The sequence below is a fragment of the Rhagoletis zephyria genome, unplaced genomic scaffold, assembly GCF_001687245.7.
Source record: "Rhagoletis zephyria isolate East Lansing unplaced genomic scaffold, Rhagoletis_zephyria_1.1 Rzeph_scaffold_00068, whole genome shotgun sequence".
Taxonomy (NCBI): Eukaryota; Metazoa; Arthropoda; class Insecta; order Diptera; family Tephritidae; genus Rhagoletis; species Rhagoletis zephyria.
In genome coordinates, this window is record NW_016157152.1 from 169,008 (window position 1) to 191,458 (window position 22,451).

At 35.1% G+C, this 22,451-nt stretch overlaps 1 protein-coding gene across 9 annotated transcripts in view; it reads left to right on the forward strand.

The window, feature by feature from the left end:
• LOC108371389 (syntaxin-binding protein 5-like) overlaps window positions 1-22,451 on the forward strand; it is a 552,451-nt gene that overhangs the window by 112,741 nt on the left and 417,259 nt on the right. The gene's annotated exons all lie outside the window — the stretch shown is intronic.

The window sequence follows — 22,451 nt, forward strand, 5'->3', positions numbered from 1 at the left end:
TTGGAAAGCATTTATGTCATTTGAATTCCAAGACATGTATGATTAATTGATTTTAAATGGGCTCAGACTAACTTGAATAGTCATGGAAGTTGTTATGCTCCGCGCAAGAAAAGTACATAATTTGGTCATTAAACAAATGAGTGCAAAATTTAAAAGGAAAAAACTATTTTTGAATATTTAATTAAAAATATCCTGGCTAAGATTTTTTCAGCCTCGCGGAATGCATATTTATTAACAAGTTCAATTTTATACAAAATAGATTTCATCCATTAAACCAAATGGGTGAAGGTCATGCCCTATTCGGATCTTCTACTATAAACAAATACAAACAAAAACTTAAAGTAAATAAATTAAAAAAGTTAATATGCACCAATATCTCGGCGAACCCACAGCTTATCAGTTCTACATTTGTATGTAAATACTATACATATACATATGTATGTACAAATGTACATGTGAAAAAAATCTTTCCCTCAACTCGCGTTTTACCAGCGAAACCACAACAAAACACCTTTAACATTTCTCAAAACTCAGCTTCATTATCTGCTGCAAGCCTTTAGCGCTATTTATACCCATACATTCATATGTACTTACACTGGTGGCAGAAATAATAGACTCGTCGTACTTTTAAGAATTTTAGCTATATTTCTTTAGTTTATTTTATGTTTAATATTTGTTTATAAAAGTCTAGGTAGTTATACAACAAACATCATATAAATCCGCCATTCAAACTTTGTATGAAAATTATAAAAATTCGACAAATTTTCAAACTCTTTATTCAGAATTTTTAGAAAAATTTCTGGTATGCAGTTTTGTAGCCCATTCAATTGTAATATAATAAAATGCAAGTTTCAATTGGCTGCAAAATACCGTTGATTTTTAAGATTTTTTTTTTGCTGACGGTGTCACGAATTTTTTCCCAAACAAAGTGTGATCGACAATATTTATATATGGAAGAGAATGCCTAGAGCAAAAAAAATTGTCGAAAAACCAGGAATTTTTCTAAAAATTCTGAATAAAAAGTTTGAAAATTTGGTGAAAATTTGTCGAATTTTTATAATTTTTGTATAAAGTTTGAAAAGGGTATTTGTATGGTGATTATTGTATAACTAGCCAGGCTTTTATAAAAAAATATTAAATATAAAATAAACCATGGAAAAATAGCCAAAACTCTTCAAAGTAAGGCGGGTCTGTTATTTCTGCCGCCAGTGTATGTATATTTGTTTACGCCTTCATTCGGCTTTGTCTCATCAAAGCTGTAATTAAAACGAGACGAATGGCGATTATAACAATTGAGTGGCAAATCGAGTGGAATAGAAATTAGTTTTTTTTCGAGATTGTTTTAATCAATTTAATCAACTTCAAATTCTGCTAACTCATTTTAGAACCCAAAATTTTCACAAGTTAATAAATTTCATTTAATTCACGCATTTAAGTTATGCAAAGTCATCATTTGATAAAGATTTTAATGAGAACGACAAATACAAAACACAAGTTTTTTGATAGCGGTGGTGATAAAAATATTACGTGCGTTATCTTACGAGAATCTTCCTGGCGCCCTTCTTCTTTCATTTTCTATTAAATAAAAAAAAAGTAGTTTTACGAATAAACTTTTTGCCCTTGGTATTTGATAAAGAAAACTTAAACCAAATAACGGTTTATTTTGTTTTTGTAAAAAATAAACCGAAAGTGCTTAGTAAATACTTGGTCAAAGAGTCGTTGTCTGTCAGTGCAATATTGGAATACATTTCAAGGTAGGTTGGTATTGAAAACGGGCAAAATCGAATAATAACCACGCCTACCTCCCATATAACGGTAATTTTCAGAAATACGAAAACTGCGATATTTTAGTAACTACTGAAGATTATTCACTCAAAATTGATATTTACAATAATTTTTAGACGAAAAATAAGAATATTATACATTTTTGGAAAATGGGCGTAGCCACGCCCACTTATGGTTACATGTGTATATCTTGGTAACCCCTTTACCAATTTCTCCCAATCTTGGCACAGTTGTTAGCCTTGCTACAGTATACGAAATCGCCGAAAATTTTTAAAATCGGACAATAACCACGCCCACATCCCATATAACGGTAATTTAGAGAAATACGAAATCTTCGATAAATCAGTCAATATTAAAGCTAATTTATTCAAAATTGATGCTTGCAACAATTCTTTACCAAGAAATACGTTTATGGTAAAATTTTGGAAAATGGGCATGGCACCGCCTACTTATGATCACATATATGTATCTCGGTAACCGTTTTACCAATTTGTACCAAACTCGGTATGGTTATTATGCTTGCCACATAAAAGTAAAACGTTGAAAATTATTGAAATCGGACTAAAATTACGGCCGTTTTTCATATAACGGCAAATTTCAGAAATGCTAAATTGCGAAATTTAAGGATGCTAATTTACTCAAAATTGATATACCCCGGCTTACCATGTAGCGGTAGCTTTCGGAAAGGTGGAACACATATATTTAATACTAGCGCCGGGTATTTAATGTTCGGCTCCGCCCGAACTTAGACTTTCTTACTTGTTTGACTTGTTAAATATATTGAAACCATAAAAGCTAAAGTTCCCCGAATATAATAACATTTTTAACTTTTCTATAAATTGTATTCGCCCATAAATGTAGTTCTGTATCTAGGTTTTCTCCAAATTTCATATTTTCTAAAGTTGAGGCAATAGCTTTTTGACCCATATTCGCTATTTGATTTCTGGAAATATATTTATTTTCTCTGGACTTGGTGCACTTATCAAAGGGAATCAGAAAAATTAACAGAATTTCCCTGTTGCTTTATAAAAATCTGGATAAAAAAATAAATTTCGCAAATTGTGTTATCCGCAAATATTTTTCAGTAGACAAAATTAGACAAAAACAAAGCTTCTCCGAATCCCATTAGACTATAGTCTACATGTAGATATAAGCTCAGCTTAAAAAAAAAAAAACCTAATCAAGTTTAAGGTATCCACCTTTTAAAATTCATATAAAAAAATATTGATAAAAAACTACGTTATACAAACTTTTTATTAAGCTTGAGGTCGTTTTAATTGAAAACTATTGCGGAAAAACAATAACTTATAAATGGTAGCAGTTATAGCTGCTATTTCGGAGATCACCACATCTCCTGATCCAACGACCCCAGCTTAAAGAGCCAGTGATCTACAAACTGTGCTAAGTTCGGCTTATAAACTGTTGTTGTTTTTTCCACTTTTTTCATATGCCTACAAACGAATGATGTAACTTTTTTAGGTACAATCTGTCTCAATTAGGTACACTTATTTTATGATATTAGGTACAATCTGAAATTTCCATTTTTCATCCCTGGTAGAGGAGATAGGGATAATCTTTGGTGCGAGTATTTATATATCGAGCTCAATGAGCCCATATGGTTTATAGGTGCACATCAAGGCAACCACGCACTTCATATGCCTGCTATGCGAGAGAGAGAGAGAGTGAGATATGCGGGCAGACTGATGAAGCGGTAGCGCAAGATGTGCCCCTTTTACCATATATCAATTGGGGGACTCCATTGGAGGAGTCATGCTCTAGCTGCCGTGCAATGAGCTGAGATTTATTCAGGGATGCATTCATGCAGAGCCCAAGTGTGGTTTGTAAGCCGTAGCTTACTACCATACCAAAAATACTCCGGGAGTGGAGTGAGAGTGATGCGTAAAGCACCGTGTGATAGCCAAGCTGGGTTAGCGTTCACCATGGCTGAAAATGCCAGCGACTTATCACTTCTCTAAGTTCATCGAAGAGATATTTGAGAATTACATAAAAAATGCATATCCAATTAAGAACGAGCAAATTACTTTTAAACACAAGTTCGTGTGTGTGTTTGCTGCACTTGGTGTATGAGGGAAATGCAATACAAATGCGTGTGTGTGTTCGCTGTTCTTTGTTTATTCGGGAAATGCATAAGTCGCTTAAACATATTATTTTAATTTACCTATAACTTAATAATACATGTGGAAACAACTATTTCACTTCTGTATTTTAAGGCGTACACAATATAATTTACAATATTTTTCAAATCAATTGCTTTTAGGTTTAGTACATTTAACATTTATTCATTACTTAGTATCGGGCATGTGCCTAGAAAATGCAGGATGTTTTCAATTTAATTCCCACAAACAACACATTTTTGATGCAGTTGCCTGGAATCAATTTCCATTTAAATTTAAGAGGTCACTTCTAGCTCTTAACAGCCACATTATCTTATTTTGATCGATTCCCTCTACCATATGCAACCTTCCTGCGTTCCAGTCTAACACCCCTATTCTGCAACACTTTCGTATTCGGATTTTGCTACGAATCGTAGAAATAGTATGCTGCAATCCGAATCGTATTTTCGAATTTTCGAAATTCGTAACAATGGCATGCCTAAAAACGAACGAGTAAGCTTTTTTGCGTAATTTTGTACGAAAACAATTCTGTGTCGGAGGCGAAATAAAAGATGTAAATCGATGTGTGTTTGCAAGAAATATTGGTGGTGTTCATTTAAACAGATAAATGTGCCTTTCGCATGTACGTATATTTTTATCCACTGCTTTATATAAACGAGCAAAAGAGAATATTTGTTGCCCCTTATCGAGAAACTTGGGTCCGGTTTAGTTAATGTACAACGATTTTCGGTTGTTGTGTCCAAACGCATAACCCGAATCCAAAAACTTTAACATACACGTGTAATCAAAGGATTCACATTTTATTTAAGATAAATGTTTCAAATTTCCTACCACTAGCTTATTAATAAAATCGGTTTACACTATGCACCTTTTTGTAAATTTCGACGTGGGTTCTGCGCAAAAATACTGTGGACGGCGTAGCCGGAGTGATATGCACCAGAAATGTTGTATACCTTTGACACGCGGAAGCCCCTCTTCCCCGCAACACAGAAAGGAGAACTCTACTTAGTAAGGGTTGTAATCCCTAAGCGCGGCCGAAGGCATAAGCAAGCGCTACTGGTGGTGGACCTAACAAAGTGCATGTTTTCAATGGCTTGGAAGAAGCTGTTATTGCATTAACTGTATTGAGAACCAGAGCTTCAGGGATAGGAGGAGTTCTGGCTTGTGGTTCAACAATTCAACCAGAAGCTGACATAGATGCGCCCATGGTTACTATGCCCGACAGCTCCGCATACCTTTGTGAATCCATTGCCATAGCGCCCGCTTACTCTGCTGCTATAATTGCAAATACATCAGAATCCATAATTTTCCTCGAAATATGTAAAATTAACCAATTTTACAATAAACAAACACATGATGAGTGTTTTTTTGATTCCTTTCCACTTTGTTTTCCTTCATTCAGCTATCTTCGAAAAACAACTGATAGCTGGCAATCCTGCACATGTTTCCGCAAGGGTTGCAGCATGTGGATTTCTCGTTTTTCGTAGCGTAGCTACGAATTACGAATTACGAAAATTCGGGTTCTAGAATAAGGGGGTAAGTTTCTATAGAATCTGTTTGTATTTCCAACGCTATATTTCCAACCTTCAATTTCTTTGCTCTTAATTTCGTCTAACAAAAGCTTTCATTTTCTGTTCCAATTATCTCTATTCAAATTTTCCAAGGTTCGTTGCCTAAAGCGTTTAAGTCCTTGAACCAAGCCTGTGGGGAGTGTTATCATTTTCTCGAGAGAATATGCGGTAAGCGTTTTTCCTTATATACGAATAAAGTTTTTAGGACGGAGCGCAAGTGCAAATCTAACGTGAAAATGTGTTTACTTTCCGCTGCGGTTTCTAACATAATAATATAGGTGAAGCTAGGCAATCTCAATACCTTTTGCATAAAATATAATTACAGCTTATCCACACTATTGAAAATATTACGAGCTCCATAGTTGGGAACCATATGCTTGTATTGACCTAGCCACTGCTAAAAAAGTTTCCATTTTGAGTCAAGTGTTAAATATTTGTTTGCCAAAAAGCTATTCCAGATAAATTTCTTTTTTCAACATGTTTTGTAAACGACATCTTTGTCGTTAACAGGTCACCTAGATAAGAAAATTCGGAGCTAATTTTTATGGAGTGATTTTTATAAATCCATTTTTCCTTCTTAGCCACCTTGCCTCCTTTTCTGAAGATCATCATCTCTGATTTCCCCATATTAACTGATTTGGCACTATATTGTTTCATAATTTTGCCTTTAAAATCATGTATAAGATAGGCCAAGCAAGAAAGCTGTTTTATTACTTCACCTGTTTATTGCGCCATGGTAAAACCAAACTTTTTTACATATAGGTTGCTGTAGCATATCAAATTTATTTTAAATCGACTTTTAAGTTTGCACTTGGAAATTTCTTTTTGTTTTGCCTTTCAACTTAGGATAAAATTAGCAAAATATTTAAGTTTCCCCGATCTATACGAGCTAAATTTGTTTTTTTTTTTTCTTTTTTGGTCGCAATTGCTTTATTTATTTTTATTGCCATTTTATTGCGCCTTTTCAAGCTTTTCAAGCCTTATTGGTTCTTATTCCTAAAATTTTTTCATATGCCTTTTTTGACATTCATTGTGCAGTGAGCTTTTTAACTGGAGAGGCTCTCGCTTGCGAGATATCGCACGTGGGGACTGCGAAAGTACTTACTTTTTCTCGTAAACTGCAAGAGCGCAAGCGAGAACTTCTCTCAGGTGAAGACGGCCAGTAAGAAAATAATTTATCGATGAATATCAAATGTGCTCACCGATATTTGAAAAGAAACCTAGACTGGAAAGCGGCTTCTCGATGCGAGAGTTTTCAATTTTGAAAAATATGTTAATAGCCAAAAGTCAATACTTAAATAAGTCGCAATACTTTTTTAATGAGTTCGGCAAAGGTGGTTTTAGCTCAGGTGGACAACTTATATTTTGTACAGCTTGTGTAATTAAATTGAGCTGTGGAAAAAATATTTCGCCCAGCAGCATATAAATTGCGAAAAGCACTGGCACTAAAAATCAAAACAATTAATAACACCGCACTTTAAAGAAAAAATTAGTTTTACAGCTACTTAGTGAAATGATGGTGTGATATGCCGCTGTGCTAGTGTGATCTTTATACGACGAGAGAGGACTTTACTTCTCAATTACCTACTCAGTCCAAAGTAGCACTTGTTGGCAAGAGTGATTTCTGATGACGACCACGGCAAACGTATATCCCGGTGTAAGTAGTTTTAAAAAAAGTGGAAAAATGGTTAAAATAAATGTCTGAGCGAAATTAAAGGTTTAGACACATATAGTAAAATTTGATGGGAAATATTTTCATAGAACATTTTAACCCATTAGCTCCCGCCCTAAAAGATCATTTTGACCCTTACTTCCAGACAGTGTTTTCGCGAATCATTCTTTTTAAAAAAGGGCTAAAAAAGAGCTAAAAAAAGTTGTTGTGGCTAAAAATGGTAGCTAAATTTTTTTACTTACATATACATATCTAACAATACCGATATAATAAAAGATTGCGCTGATTGATGTGAAATTCGTCAGAGTAACGTGAATATGACGCCATCGCAGGTTTGCCGGTGAAAAGAGCTGAGAGGGATCTATCAGTAAGTATATGTTTTGCATATGTGTATGTATATGTATATCACACAGGCAATACACAAAATCTCCTATGACGTCATATTTCTGTCAAAATTTTTAAGAGACAGTTAGCGGTATCACAATCAGCGCCATCTTCTGTATTCGTTTCACCATGCATATCTAAGTATACACGCAAACATTTTAAATAAGTAATGGTATAGAAAAACAATGTACTCTGGAAAAAAGGTAATATTTTATCCAACCAAAAACGTTTTTGTGTGGCTCCATCAAATGATTGTACCATAAGGCTTGAAGCTTATAACTTCCCAGCATGCTGGTACAATATCTATTTCTTTACAAATAAAGTCCAGAAATGATCGAAATGATTATAGCCGAAATTTCGCAATTTTTCTACCATTTTGTTAAACATTGTTTTTTTTATTCACAACTGCAATATCGTGAACTTTAATCTTGACTCATATAGTGCAAGAAATTTCCCCCAAAATACTTTTTACTTAGAAAAATGAGCTAATTTCACCATTTACGACACCAGCCCGCTGGTACAATCATAAAATTTTCAAACAGTTTTTGAAGTCGCACTAGCAGTTGGTACAATCACACCACAAGGACATACATGGTCAATCGACTTGATGGGCCATTAAGCATATTAAGGGCCGTAAACTTATACATATATTTTAAACTATAGTTAAATCGTTAATAGATAAGTTAACGGTCCTAACACTTTTATAGTATGTATGTATAAAAACGTAAGGAGCATACAATACATATATGTATATATACATATGTATGTATATCAGTATTTCTTAGTTTAAAAATTCTTCTCTTACTTAAAAAAAAAAAAATTGGATCAAATTAAGCATATACAACTTTTTCATGCCAAGGATGAATAAATTCTCCAAAGGGCTAAACAAAGGGCTAGGNAACAATACCGATATAATAAAAGATTGCGCTGATTGATGTGAAATTCGTCAGAGTAACGTGAATATGACGCCATCGCAGGTTTGCCGGTGAAAAGAGCTGAGAGGGATCTATCAGTAAGTATATGTTTTGCATATGTGTATGTATATGTATATCACACAGGCAATACACAAAATCTCCTATGACGTCATATTTCTGTCAAAATTTTTAAGAGACAGTTAGCGGTATCACAATCAGCGCCATCTTCTGTATTCGTTTCACCATGCATATCTAAGTATACACGCAAACATTTTAAATAAGTAATGGTATAGAAAAACAATGTACTCTGGAAAAAAGGTAATATTTTATCCAACCAAAAACGTTTTTGTGTGGCTCCATCAAATGATTGTACCATAAGGCTTGAAGCTTATAACTTCCCAGCATGCTGGTACAATATCTATTTCTTTACAAATAAAGTCCAGAAATGATCGAAATGATTATAGCCGAAATTTCGCAATTTTTCTACCATTTTGTTAAACATTGTTTTTTTTATTCACAACTGCAATATCGTGAACTTTAATCTTGACTCATATAGTGCAAGAAATTTCCCCCAAAATACTTTTTACTTAGAAAAATGAGCTAATTTCACCATTTACGACACCAGCCCGCTGGTACAATCATAAAATTTTCAAACAGTTTTTGAAGTCGCACTAGCAGTTGGTACAATCACACCACAAGGACATACATGGTCAATCGACTTGATGGGCCATTAAGCATATTAAGGGCCGTAAACTTATACATATATTTTAAACTATAGTTAAATCGTTAATAGATAAGTTAACGGTCCTAACACTTTTATAGTATGTATGTATAAAAACGTAAGGAGCATACAATACATATATGTATATATACATATGTATGTATATCAGTATTTCTTAGTTTAAAAATTCTTCTCTTACTTAAAAAAAAAAAAATTGGATCAAATTAAGCATATACAACTTTTTCATGCCAAGGATGAATAAATTCTCCAAAGGGCTAAACAAAGGGCTAGGGGCAATTTTAAATTTATGTGGCTAAAAAAGTATGTGGTAGCTAAATCTAGCCACCAAAGGGCTAAAACGGCACCACTGCTTCCAGAAACCCCGCAAAAGGCAAATATGGAAGGTCGTTAGAGGATTGATATATTCTAGAAAATGATTCTTCGGAAAATTGTACTAGGAGTCTTCTCAGGCAAAAACTTCATGCCACCAACGTAAAATACTCTAAAAAATTCATATAACAAATTAACAAAAGAAAAACTAGGCCTTCGTCTACAAAAAAATTTTAAAAGTGGGTTTGACTGTTATTCCTTCTTGGCATAGATTTTTTGTTTTAATTTTATGGAGACTTACATTTACATTTTACTTTGTATAGCACACCGGAAGTAAAAGTTTCAAAACAAAATTTTGGAAACTTCCACAGTTTTTTTTTTTTAATTTTTATTTTAAAATATAGCATCAGGCATAGCTATAATACCCTAGAAATGTTATAGTAGGATCTGCATCAGTTAGCCAGATAGGTAAATTTATCCTAGACGCTTGTTTATAATTGCCGGTTCAATAGAAAAGGATATATTTCGTAAAACTGATATGATAATTTAATGAATTACGATTGTAGCAAATTCAGAATAATTTTAGTATATAACTTTTAATTTTAACTGGTTTCTTTTACAAGAAGGCCCTCGGTTGTTGGAATAAAATCGTTCAACTTTTTAGTTTCTGAAATGTACATCGCCGTTTGTTTTAAAGATGAGGTTACCCATGCGTATAATTGCATTGCTGAAACAATTGATCTACATATTTGTAGGTAACTGTAGGCTTGTACGCGTAGCTAATCGTAGGTTCCCTCCAAGTCCATCGCATGGCTCCTTTCCGTGATATGTTGCCTAGAAAATGTATCTCTGCTTTCGAATTGAAGTCATCTTTATAATGTTGTGATACACCATCTATCTATTGCTTTTTCTAACGTTCTCGCGTATCATTTTTTTCGAAAGCGTAAAAAGTGGCTGTATAAGGTTTTTAATCATCTGAACTCATAACAGTTCGGCCGTGTTTTATTTTCTATCCATCCTTATAATAAAAAACCGATGTGACGAATGTTACTTGTTCGCTGTTCCAATGGAAAGATTGGGCGGCATCTTAGACAATGAAGCTATAATTTTCTGCAAAGTCAATCTTTACGATGACTTCTCCATCGTCCAAAGGTTTCCTTAGATTTTTTAAATAAAACACCTGTGTTTCTTGGGGATCGCCTATCAAGACCTCAACACGAAACGAAGCCTGTCGCGTAACTGCCTACGCAGACGATGTTGCACTTATGGTTAAACATAAATACATACTTAGATACTCTTTATGAACTGATCCAACGGTACCTTAACATGGTTACTAACTGGGCGGCAAGAAGTGGCCGCGCCGTCAATCCCAGTCACTATTCACTAAAAACTATAAAATCCCTGACGCTGGTCTTCCCTCTGTTTTTTGGAGATTAGTAAGCTATCGGTGAAGTACTTGGGCCGAACATCGAGGAAAGGGTAAGGAAGGCGGCAGTGGCCTTATACTGCTGTAGGGGAGCTATTACCTCTGCGAGACCGTAGTCAGGCCTATTATGTTTTATGAAGCCCTAGTCTGGTGCAACTCATTTGAGAAGGCTACACTAGCTAATCGCTTGAGGCGCGTACAAAGGGCTGCCTTAATTGGTATTAGTAGGGGTGATTGACACTTAACGTAATGCTGAACATAGTGCCTGTCTACATTGCGCACAGCTATTAGATTCAGGGAAATCGATTTCATCAATGATTGCACGGATTACTGGCTCCCAGCAGCTTCTTCTCTACCCATTCCCCCTCAAGGATGGATCGAAAATGGGCGGTAGGGTTGGTGGAGGAGTCTTCCGTCGAGAACTTTCCATCAGTCCTAAGTTCAGAAATCCTATTCCACGCAGAAGTGGCTGATATTAAGGAGGCGGTGGAGCCACTGCTAAGGAGTGCGATGACAGTCAGGGAGGTGAGCATTTATTCTGTGGCTCTCACGGACTTAAGTTCGTTGGAGGTGCGCTCTAATTTAGTTAAGGAATGTCTATTCTCTCCTTCAGTTGCGTCGCAATACCTCTCTATTAGGCTCATTTGGGTTCCGGGACACAGCGACATTGAGGGAAACTGTGTGACTGACGAATTGCAGATGCCGTTAATCACCTGTGGTACATTATTGAACAGATGAGCTTCATGCCAGTTTAGCGAGCTCTGAGCGAAAACCAGGACATGCGCGATTGCAAGGCCCTTCTGGTCATGGGTGGGCAGGGGCAGCACCACTTAGCCACAGCTTTCACTGTTGGTGGAAGTTTTAACGGGTCACTGCCCCATCAGTATTCACGTAGAAAGGCTGAACATATTACCTGATCCCGCGTGTCGCAGTTGCCTGGAAGATGACGAGGTGGAATCACCTCAACACAACCTTCTTCGGTGCCCAGAGTTCGGAAGGTTAAGGTTGAAATACTTTCGCTCCCACATTCTTAATAGCCCGAGGAGATCTGAGGCTTTGAGGTTAGTCGAATTCGTAATTAAATAATCGGCCCAATGAGTTTTATCGGTTAAGTATTTTCTGCCGTTCAGAATGTGGTATCACAAAAGATAATCTACCAATTCTTTAAGAGAGCGCCTTACTTCTGGGACTGCCATCGAACCTACCTACGTGCCTGTAATATGCACTGAAAATAAAATCTGGGTAAATATAACGAAAACTTGCGTAAATCTTAAGAAATTTTTTGTCATTTTGAGCCACGAAAGTTTTCGTTAATTGTACGAAATCGTTTTCGTACATACTACGAAAATATGACGCATCAGATCTTTAGTACATTTTACGAATGTATTCGTACTATTTACTAAAGAATTTAGTACTATTTACTAAAGAATTTCGTGCTATTTCTTAGTTTTTACGCAATTTTTGTAAAATGCACAGAAATAATTCGTATATTTACCGAAATTATTTTCGTAAAATCTGCGCTTGTTTCGTAGAATGTGCGATTGCTATCATTCTGTAAAAAAACTGTAAAAAAACATATTACGAATTATAACACAGCACTTTTATTTTGTTTTTATAGTTAATTTTAAGCGTTTTTGTTTAACAAAACGTTTTGCAAAAACGCTTAACATTAGTGATTAAAATATAATGAAAGTGTTGTGCTATAACGTTCTACGAAAGAAGAAGAAGAATTTTCTGACTACAATGTAGTTTAGAATTAATAAAAAAGGTTATTTTACCTGTAATAAAACTTAAGTATTTTATTTATATGCATACGAATAGGTTCTATACTACATATTTTTTATTGCTTAGGCTTCATTCAATAAAGTATATTGATGCAAAGTGTTAAACTATGAGACTCAACAAAACTAAATATAATAAGATGTAAAATATGAAAGAATATAAAAAATACTGGTTTTACTTTCTTAAACATTATAACATTTTTATGTAGAGGCAATTGACAACATTTAGCTGTCGTGTCGTGCAGACGTGTTTTCGGTTCGCTCCTGTTTGTTTTCTTTTATTGCTTCAATATGGACAATTCCTGTGGTAAATGCGGTAAAGCATTTTCAAGAAGTGACAATCTAATAGTGCCGTGCAGTGGCTTTTGTAAAAAGCGATTTCATCGCACCTGTTGCGAAACCATTGTGTCCGAATACGACGTTAATTTGTTTCAACGGAACCGCCATATTGGTTATTTTTGTATTGAGTGTGTTAATATGCCTGAAAAACTTTGTAAGACGTATGACTCGATCATGGCCTCACAGAAACTTAGCATTGACTTCTTAACGAGTGCCATTAGTGCAAATTTCAAAAACTTTTCTGATAAAATTGATATGTTGGCAAATGAAATTAAATCCAACATGCAATCAAGAAAAATCATAGACAACAACAATGCAAAATGCCTAGAAATGATAGTTGCTGAGGTTAATACACTCAAAATTGCGGTTAATACGCCTATTGCTACTGTGGACAATCTTAGCAATAACAATTGCCGTTCTTCAATTGTGGTCGTTCCGCCTTCACCCGAATTAACTTGGTCTCAATCTGCGAGTGTTGACGACCCGTCTACCACTGTTCCACCTGGAACGGCACAAAGAGCAAACAAATCAACTGCTGATGCCTCTCACAGTACCAACATCACTAATGCTGATGCTGATAACGCTGTACCTGCTAGCGATAAGAATGTTTTGTCACCGCCCGATGTTAATGCTAATGTGTTTTTTTCTCCGCTTTCTGCGAACTCTGCTGATACTGGGGAAGTTAATGCAGCAGCTCATGTTCATACTAATGATGTTGGTGCGGCTAACGAATCATCATGCACGTAATTATGCTGAAAACGACGCTGTTAGTGTTATCAATACGAATGCAGATGTGCCTACCGATGCGACTTATAACTCTGCTTGGTTAACAGCTGAGAACAGAAGGAATAAGAAAAGCAAAAAGCGTACTCGTGTGATGGGTTCTAATGTCTGTAATGAACTTGGTGTAGCTGCCCGTGTTAATGTTAAGTGGCTACATTTGTCATCATTCCTGCCAACAGTCTTACCTGGCAATATAATTGATTATGTGGCGAAATATGCCGGTATTGAAAAGCAACAGATTTCATGTTTTAAATTGGTAAAAAATGGGTCGGATACGAATTCGCTCACGTATATGAATTTTAACCTCGGGGTCAGTGATCAACATTATAATAATCTGATGAAGCCAGAGTTTTGGCCTGTTAATGTATCTGTTCGGCCTTTCCGTTTTTTTTCGCAAAGTCGAAAAACCAACACAACAGGAGTAGCTCTTATGACTCCTTCCCATGCACATAAGCGTATTAGAATCTACTACCATAAACCTCTGGGCTTAGAAGTAAGTCAGATGTTGTACGCATGCTTAGCTCACATATGGATTTTGATGTTTTTGTGATAACTGAAACATGGCTGAACTCGAATTTCTTGGACGCGGAATTCTTTGATCCAAATATGTTTGATGTCTTCCGTAAGGATAGAGATGCTATCAAGACGGGTTGTAGCAGAGCTGGAGGTGTGCTCATTGCAGCTCGTGGCAGCCTTAGTGCGGTGCCTATTTCTTTACATGTTATTGATACGTTGCTGGATCAGTTATGTGTGTGTTTTCGTGGATCGCAGGGCTTACTTTATATTTGCGCTTCTTATATTCCGCCGCAAAGTAGTGAAAACATCTATAGAGCGCACGTTGATAATGTGCTTACCGTACCGTGGGTGATAATCAGTTATGCGTTTTTGGGGACTTCAATTTACCTAATCTTAGTTGGTTACACTTGGGCAATGACTTATCTCTAACACCATCGAATATATGTAACTCATGCGAGTCCTATCTTATTGATAGTCTGCTTAGTTTGGGTTTGGTTCAAGTGAATAGCTTGCATAATAGCCTGCATCGCTTTCTTAATTTAATCTTTGTTAGTTCTAACATAGATTTTAGTATATCGCAACCTGCTTCTTCTATCTCTCCGCCGAACATGCATTACGTGCCTGTATTATTGGAGATGCAATTCACTGAATTTTTTGACTTACCTCCTACTAACGTAAAAACTACTTTCAACTTCGCTCGTTGCGATTTTAAACCGTTAGACTCAGCTATCAGTGAGTTTGATTGGCAAGTTCTGTTTGGCGATAACGAAGTAGCAGGTTGTTTTGACATCTTCAAGTCTAACATTGCTAAGCTGTGCACTGAATATGTTCCAACTTTCAATAGAAAAAATTTTAAGGTACCATGGTCTTCTAATGAGCTAAGACGGCTAAAGAATTTGCGAAATAAGTTTTTTAAAAAGTTTAGGTCTACTAAAGAGCAGCACTTTTATGACATATTTGTGTCCTATAAAAATGAGTTCAGTGAGCTAAACAAAGTGTTGTACAAAAGGTATGTTCGGAACTATGAACTGGAGGTAAGGGATAATCCGAAAATTTTTTGGCGCTACATTAATTCCAAAAGAAAATCCTCAAGCATACCCAAAACAGTTTTTTATAAGGAATTCACAGCTACGTCAGTGAAAATGCGGCCGACTTGTTTGCGGAGTTTTTTTCGTCTAATTTCGCTTCGGACGTAGAAGTGTCCGACGATGATTTAAATTGTATTCAGCGGAACCTTTCCTCTGCCATGTCTTCTCCCTTTGACTTTGGCGCTCTCGTTCTTTCCGATGAGGACATAATTAAAGGGATAAGATACATACAAAATTCTTCGCACACTGATACTGATGGTCTCTCGGCAATTCTATTTAAGAGTTGTGATTCGCTGGTGGAACCGCTGAAATTATTATTCAACAAATCTTTATCATCTGGAATTTTTATCGATGATTGGAAGCGAACTTCTATCACCCCAATATTTAAGAGCGGTTGTATGAATAACATTTCTAACTACAGACCGATCTCTAGACTATCAACCGTTGCCAAACTTCTTGAAGCTATCGTTAATGATAAAATCTACTTTCACGTCAAACATATGATCAGTTCTAACCAACATGGTTTTGTTGCAGCGAGATCTACGCTAACTAATCTTTCTGTCTTCACTGAAGACTGTTATTCAGCCTTTCGTCGAGGCGTGCAGGTGGATACGATTTATACGGATTTCTCCAAAGCCTTTGACAAAATTCCCCATAAAATTCTTTTAACTAAGCTGGAGTGCTTTGGCTTTCATTCAAATTTTTTAAAGTGGGCTAAATTGTACTTAAATAACAGGATAAGTGCGGTTGTCGTAGATGGTGTTGCTTCGGACCCTTTTGTTGCTATCTCAGGTGTACCTCAGAGTAGCATATTAGGACCTCTATTCTTTAACCTGTTCATTAATGATATCTCTTCGTGTTTTTCATCCTCTAAGTTTCTGCTTTACGCGGATGACTTGAAACTTTACTCTGAGATTGGCTGCACCAATGATGCTACAGCTCTTCAATTAGAGCTTAATAAGCTTAACAATTGGTGCGTTAGGAATCGACTGTATCTCAACGTTAATAAATGTCACAAAGAGACGTTCACTAAACTGCACAATCCCTCGCACACGTCGTATAGCATTGCAAACTCTACGCTTGAGTCGGTTAATGAAGTCAAGGATCTGGGGGTATACTTTGACACTAAGTTTACTTTTGCTATGCATATTAATTATACGATAAAAAACTCGCTTGCTATGCTTGCATTTGTACGAAGGAACTCTTCTAATTTCTCAGATCCATACACACTTAAGAAGCTGTTTTCTGCTTTTGTGCGGTCTAAATTAGAATACGCGGCATTTATTTGGAGACCATTTCATGCTATTCATATAAACAGGTTGGATAGAGTTCAAAAAATTTTCCTCCGTTTCGCTCTAAATTCGCTAAATTTCACACTCCCGATTCCGTCATATGAGTCTCGGTGCCGTCTAATCAGCCTACTGTCTTTAAATGATAGAAGAACACTCTTTGCGATATCTTTTATTTCTGACATTGCTACAGGCAGGATTGACTGCCCGTCCCTTCTTGAGAGGTTGCACTTCAATGTTCCGAGTAGAAACCTCCGTCGCTTTGAGGTATTTCGAGTTGGCCTCAGCAAAACTGCATATAGTGGCAATGGTCCTATTAATAGAACTCTAACTGAGTTTAACGTCTTCGCAAATTCTTTAGACCTAGACTTATCAGTTTCTAAATTTGCTCTTAAAGCCCAGTTAAGTGATTATTTTATCAGTCATTAGTGTAGTTTATGATCTCAACTTATATGTAAGCGTTTTTTAATTTATTATGAGTGTGGCGAACTGCCAAAATGTCTATTTCATGTGAATAATTGTCTTGAATAATGTAATTATACTAGTAATACTCTCCAACATGTGTAGTCTGTAAGAATATTTTGTTCATTGACTTCAGTAAATAAATAAATAAATAAATTCGCAGCTTCATCGATGTTTGTTTCCTTGACGACTATAAATTAAAGGAAAATTATAAGGCATCTGAAAAGCAAGTTTCAGTGAAAAGTCATACATGTACTTACTTTTAATTTCATTAAGTAGTGCTCCTGGCTTAGGCTTGCAGTTGATAGGTAACTGATAAATTTCCTATCTATCAAGTCCCACATTGCAGCGCAAGGCGCAGCGTAGGCGATGTTAAAAACATTGTATGCTTACGAGGGACGTTCAATGTATTCTCGGTATCGGTGTTATTTACTATTCATGTTGGTAATTTAATAATTGCAATAAATAGTTACATTACTTCATGTTAGAAATACAAAATTTCACATAATTACGGACGTTCTTTATCTAGTAGTCTTCGGAGAAAGAAGATCGTAATGGCTGACGCAACAATGTCGAAGAAAATCGAACACCGCGCTGTGATAAAATTCCTCACAAAACAAGGAAAAAGTCAAAAAACTATTTTCGAAGAAATGGTGGCTGTCCATCACGATTTTGCACCTTCATTATCTACAATACAAAAGTGGTCAAGTGAATTTAAAAGGGGTAGGGAGAGTATTGAAGATGACCCTCGCTCAGGCGGCCCCGTTACTGCCGCTACACAAGAAAATGTGGAAGAAGTTGCGAAACTTGTACTGGAGGACGCCCGAATAAACGCTAAGTTATTAGCAGAGAGAACTAACCTATCCGTAGGTACTATACACACTATTCTTCATGATCATCTTAATCTCTCAAACGTGAGTGCAAGGTGAGTACCGCGAATGCTCACATCACACCAAAAGCAAGTGAGAGTGGAGTGCAGTAGAGAGTTTTTAAAGCTTTGTGGGGAAAATTCAACAAGAATTTTGGACCGTCTTGTTACTGGAGATGAAACATGGGTTCATCACTATGACCCTGAAAGTAAGCAAGAGTCTATGCAGTGGCATAAGAAAGGTGCAGACCCCCCTAAAAAATTTAAAGTCACTCCATCCGCCGGAAAAATCATGGCCACAGTGTTTTGGGATACGAGAGGAATTTTATTGATTGAGTACACGAAAAAGGGTGAAACCATCAATGCAGCATCTTACGCTACCACTTTGCATAATTTAAGGGAAGCAATCAAAGAAAAATGACGGGGAAAACTGGCTGCCGGTGTGTTGCTTCTTCATGCCAGCGCTCCGGTTCACACAGCGCGTGTTTCGAAAACCGCTATACGAGATTGTGGCTTCGAAGAAATCAATCACCCACCGTATAGCCCAGACCTGGCCCCTAGTGATTTCTTTTTGTTCCCGAATTTGAAAAAGGATCTTCGTGGAAAAAAACTTTCTGATGATGAAAGAGCTCAAGGCGGCAATAAATGCTCATTTTTCGGACAAGGAGGAAAGATATTTTTTTGAGGGCATTGAAAAATTAATTTCAAGAAATAATAAGTGTATTGAGGTTATGGGGAGTTATATTGAAAAATAAAAATATATTGGCTTTAATTCGAGTTGTGTTTCATTGCGATATCGAGAATACATTGAACGTCCCTCGTAAAAGCATAGTATATCCACAGCTTTAATATTGAATTTTGTGATGGTTTTTTATCCAGCAAATCCCTTTTTAAAACGTTTAAAATTATATTATACGTCTTTCAGCAGCCAACAAGTAATTCCGCAATGACACGCGATGCATAAAAATATGATGAAATATTAAACTGTCGGTAATTGAGTATATTGTACGAAAATATTCGTACGTTTTACGAATTTAAAAAAACATGTTTCTGCATTAGTACTTTATACGAAAGTATTAACTAAATTGTACGAATACAGAATTGTAGATTTCGTAAATTTTAAAACCATACGTAAATATTACGAATGCCTTCCTACAATGTACAAAATTATTCGTACAGAGATTCGTTCAGTGCTTTACGAATGTGTTTCGTTATATTTACGTATGGTTCGTAAAATCTCGTTTCGTTGTGAAAAATGTTTTCGTATTATGAACGAAAGTTTCCTACATTGTACAAAAACCAAGACTACGAAAGTTTTTCGTAGCACTTTTTCGATGCTTCACAGCAGGTGTTTAATTTTAAATCGTTTCCTGCAGAATGTACACCCATAAGAATTTGCTAGATTTCCTAACTTTTGCACTAAATATGCGGAAATGTTTCTTAAATTTTTAAATCTTCGGTGGACGAAATGGATTGAAACATTACAACGATTATAAAATGACTCGAATTCTAATGGGTTTCTCTAAGCTAGAAAATAAAAAAACCGATTAGAGAACCTGTCTAGATTTATAGCATTCTCTACAAAAAGGGGACTTAGTTCTCAATATCGAGAAAACGGTTGGATCTCTAATGTCTAGTATTTAAATAATCATTCTCTAATCGAATTCTAATATATGTATGTATGTAGTTCTCGAATTTCGTTTCGATTGCTAGCTACATTACAATTTTAAGGGGAAATCAAAATGTTTCTTCAACGTTAGAGACTGAGTTTGCTGGGCCGTAAGGATCCATAACGAGTATGTATGTGTCTAACATTCAAGCACAAGTCTGCCGATAACATCTTATTTAAGTACGAAAATATGCATTTCATGTTTCAGGCAGACAGTAGGTAAGTTTCATAAAAAATGTATGGGTTTTTAGGTCGCTGTGATCCTTATTAGTAGTAATTGAACTAGAGTACTTATGTATATTTCAGATATAAAGTGGATAGGTAGTAACTATTTAGTTTCATATAAAATGACATTAAACAAATTTTTGCATCTTTGGAGGAAAGTTTTTGTTTTTGGTTTTTTTAATAATAGCACAGTGCAGTGGCGTAGCCAGGATTTGGCTTTGGGGAGGGATGAAAAAAAAATTCCCATCGTTAACTTAAATCTGTGACACACAATGGCTAGAGGCGTCGCCTGAGTGCATTCTTTCATATACACTCAGGTCTCGTTTTATGCGGTACATGCGTTCCTCAGAAAGCCGCATAAAAAAACCGCATAAATTCAGATACTCCATGTAAAAAATTCTAAAAAACCGCATAAAAAAATCCAGTGAGGCATTATTGAGCAAAAAAACTATTTATTTCTTCACTTCAACACTTATTATTCCATGTAAAACCGAACATTAATGAAATAAATAAAATTTTATCTGTATTTTAACAAAAAAAAATAAATAAAAATACCACAATAAATACATGAATTATGTAAGAATACATAAAAAAAAAATTAGAAAAAATGGTTTTTTCTTAACAGCGGTCGCCCCTCGGCAGGCAATGGCAAACCTCCGAGTGTATTTCTGCCATGAAAAACAGCCTCTCGTAAAAATACAATCGCCGTTCGGAGTCGGCGTAAAACTGTCCCCTTTGTATGACAACATCAAGGCGCACACCACAAATTGGAGGAGAAGCTCGGCCAAAAACTAACATGTGTGTAAGCGCCAATCTATTATTATTATTATGTAAGAATACAAAGACAAATTATTTATCAGAAGAACACATCTTGTACACACTGAAAAAAGTAATAAAAACTCTCAAAAAAGCAAAATCACTACTGCGAAATAATGGTTTGAAAAACCGCATAAATTCAAATCTGCATAAAAGGAGACCTAAGTGTATTTATGTATGTGCCAGTTTTACCGTTATATATTTTTTATCTACTCGTTTATTCCATAGGGTCTTCATGCTTTATTTAAATTTAAAAAATTAAATTACTATACCGTTTTAAAAATCTGAAAATTCACTGCGGGAAATTTTTGTCTTCGCCNAACTAACATGTGTGTAAGCGCCAATCTATTATTATTATTATGTAAGAATACAAAGACAAATTATTTATCAGAAGAACACATCTTGTACACACTGAAAAAAGTAATAAAAACTCTCAAAAAAGCAAAATCACTACTGCGAAATAATGGTTTGAAAAACCGCATAAATTCAAATCTGCATAAAAGGAGACCTAAGTGTATTTATGTATGTGCCAGTTTTACCGTTATATATTTTTTATCTACTCGTTTATTCCATAGGGTCTTCATGCTTTATTTAAATTTAAAAAATTAAATTACTATACCGTTTTAAAAATCTGAAAATTCACTGCGGGAAATTTTTGTCTTCGCCGTCTCGTTTTTGCCTTTATAAGTTTTGAAAAAAGGTTTTGAACGAACCATTATATCACATTCCTAGGCAAGTTTTGAAAGAATATTTTCGATATTAAATTTTATTAAAACAAAATGTCGAAATCAGCTTCATATAGAAACAGTGTCATCGTTAATAAAGAAAGAGATGTTCTTAAATATCATAACTTTACGACACTCACATATTGACTAGATTTGACTATTTATTTTATTATATTTTAATTTGAATTATTTGTTTATAAAAATATAGTTTATTCCTTAACAAACACTAAATAAAAATAAGTTTAATCTTTGAACAACATTAAAAAAAAGCGACAAACTTTCGTAAAAATTTCGAACTTTCTATTTAAGTTTTATCTCTTAATATTTTGGAGTTCTTTAGCTCATTCAATTTTAGTCTAATAAAGTGCAAATTTAAAGTAGCTGTGATTTACAGTTGATGTATGGCATATTTTTGACGATGTCGGTAATTTTCTTCCATATTATCTAAGTATGTTCGACGATTTTTTTAATGAAGAAAATGAGCAACGCCTTCATCAAAAAAAAATATATATATATTAAAAATCAACGATAAGTCGCAGCTATGTATTTTAAACTTGCGCTTTATTTGAATTGATCGGGCTACAAAACTGCATACTCAAAATATGTATTTCTAGGAAATCTAATTAAAAAGCTCGTTGATTTTTTTAATGTTGCGCAAAGATCAAACTTTGGATTTATACGGGTTTTGTGAAAGTGTAAACTGCATTTTTATAAACAAATAATTAAAATTATATAATTTTAAGATAAATGGCGCATCTAGTTAACATGTATAAAGTTTGATAAGCACTTGAAATGTCAAGTTTTAGTACTGAATTCAAAGAAGATGTCTCTTTTATCCATTCATAATAACTTAAAAAAATTTGTTTGATAAGAAGTGTATCTTAAAATATCTGCCTTGACATTTATGATAAAAGTGTAAAATATGTAAATGTACCTACATAAACTTTCCCGT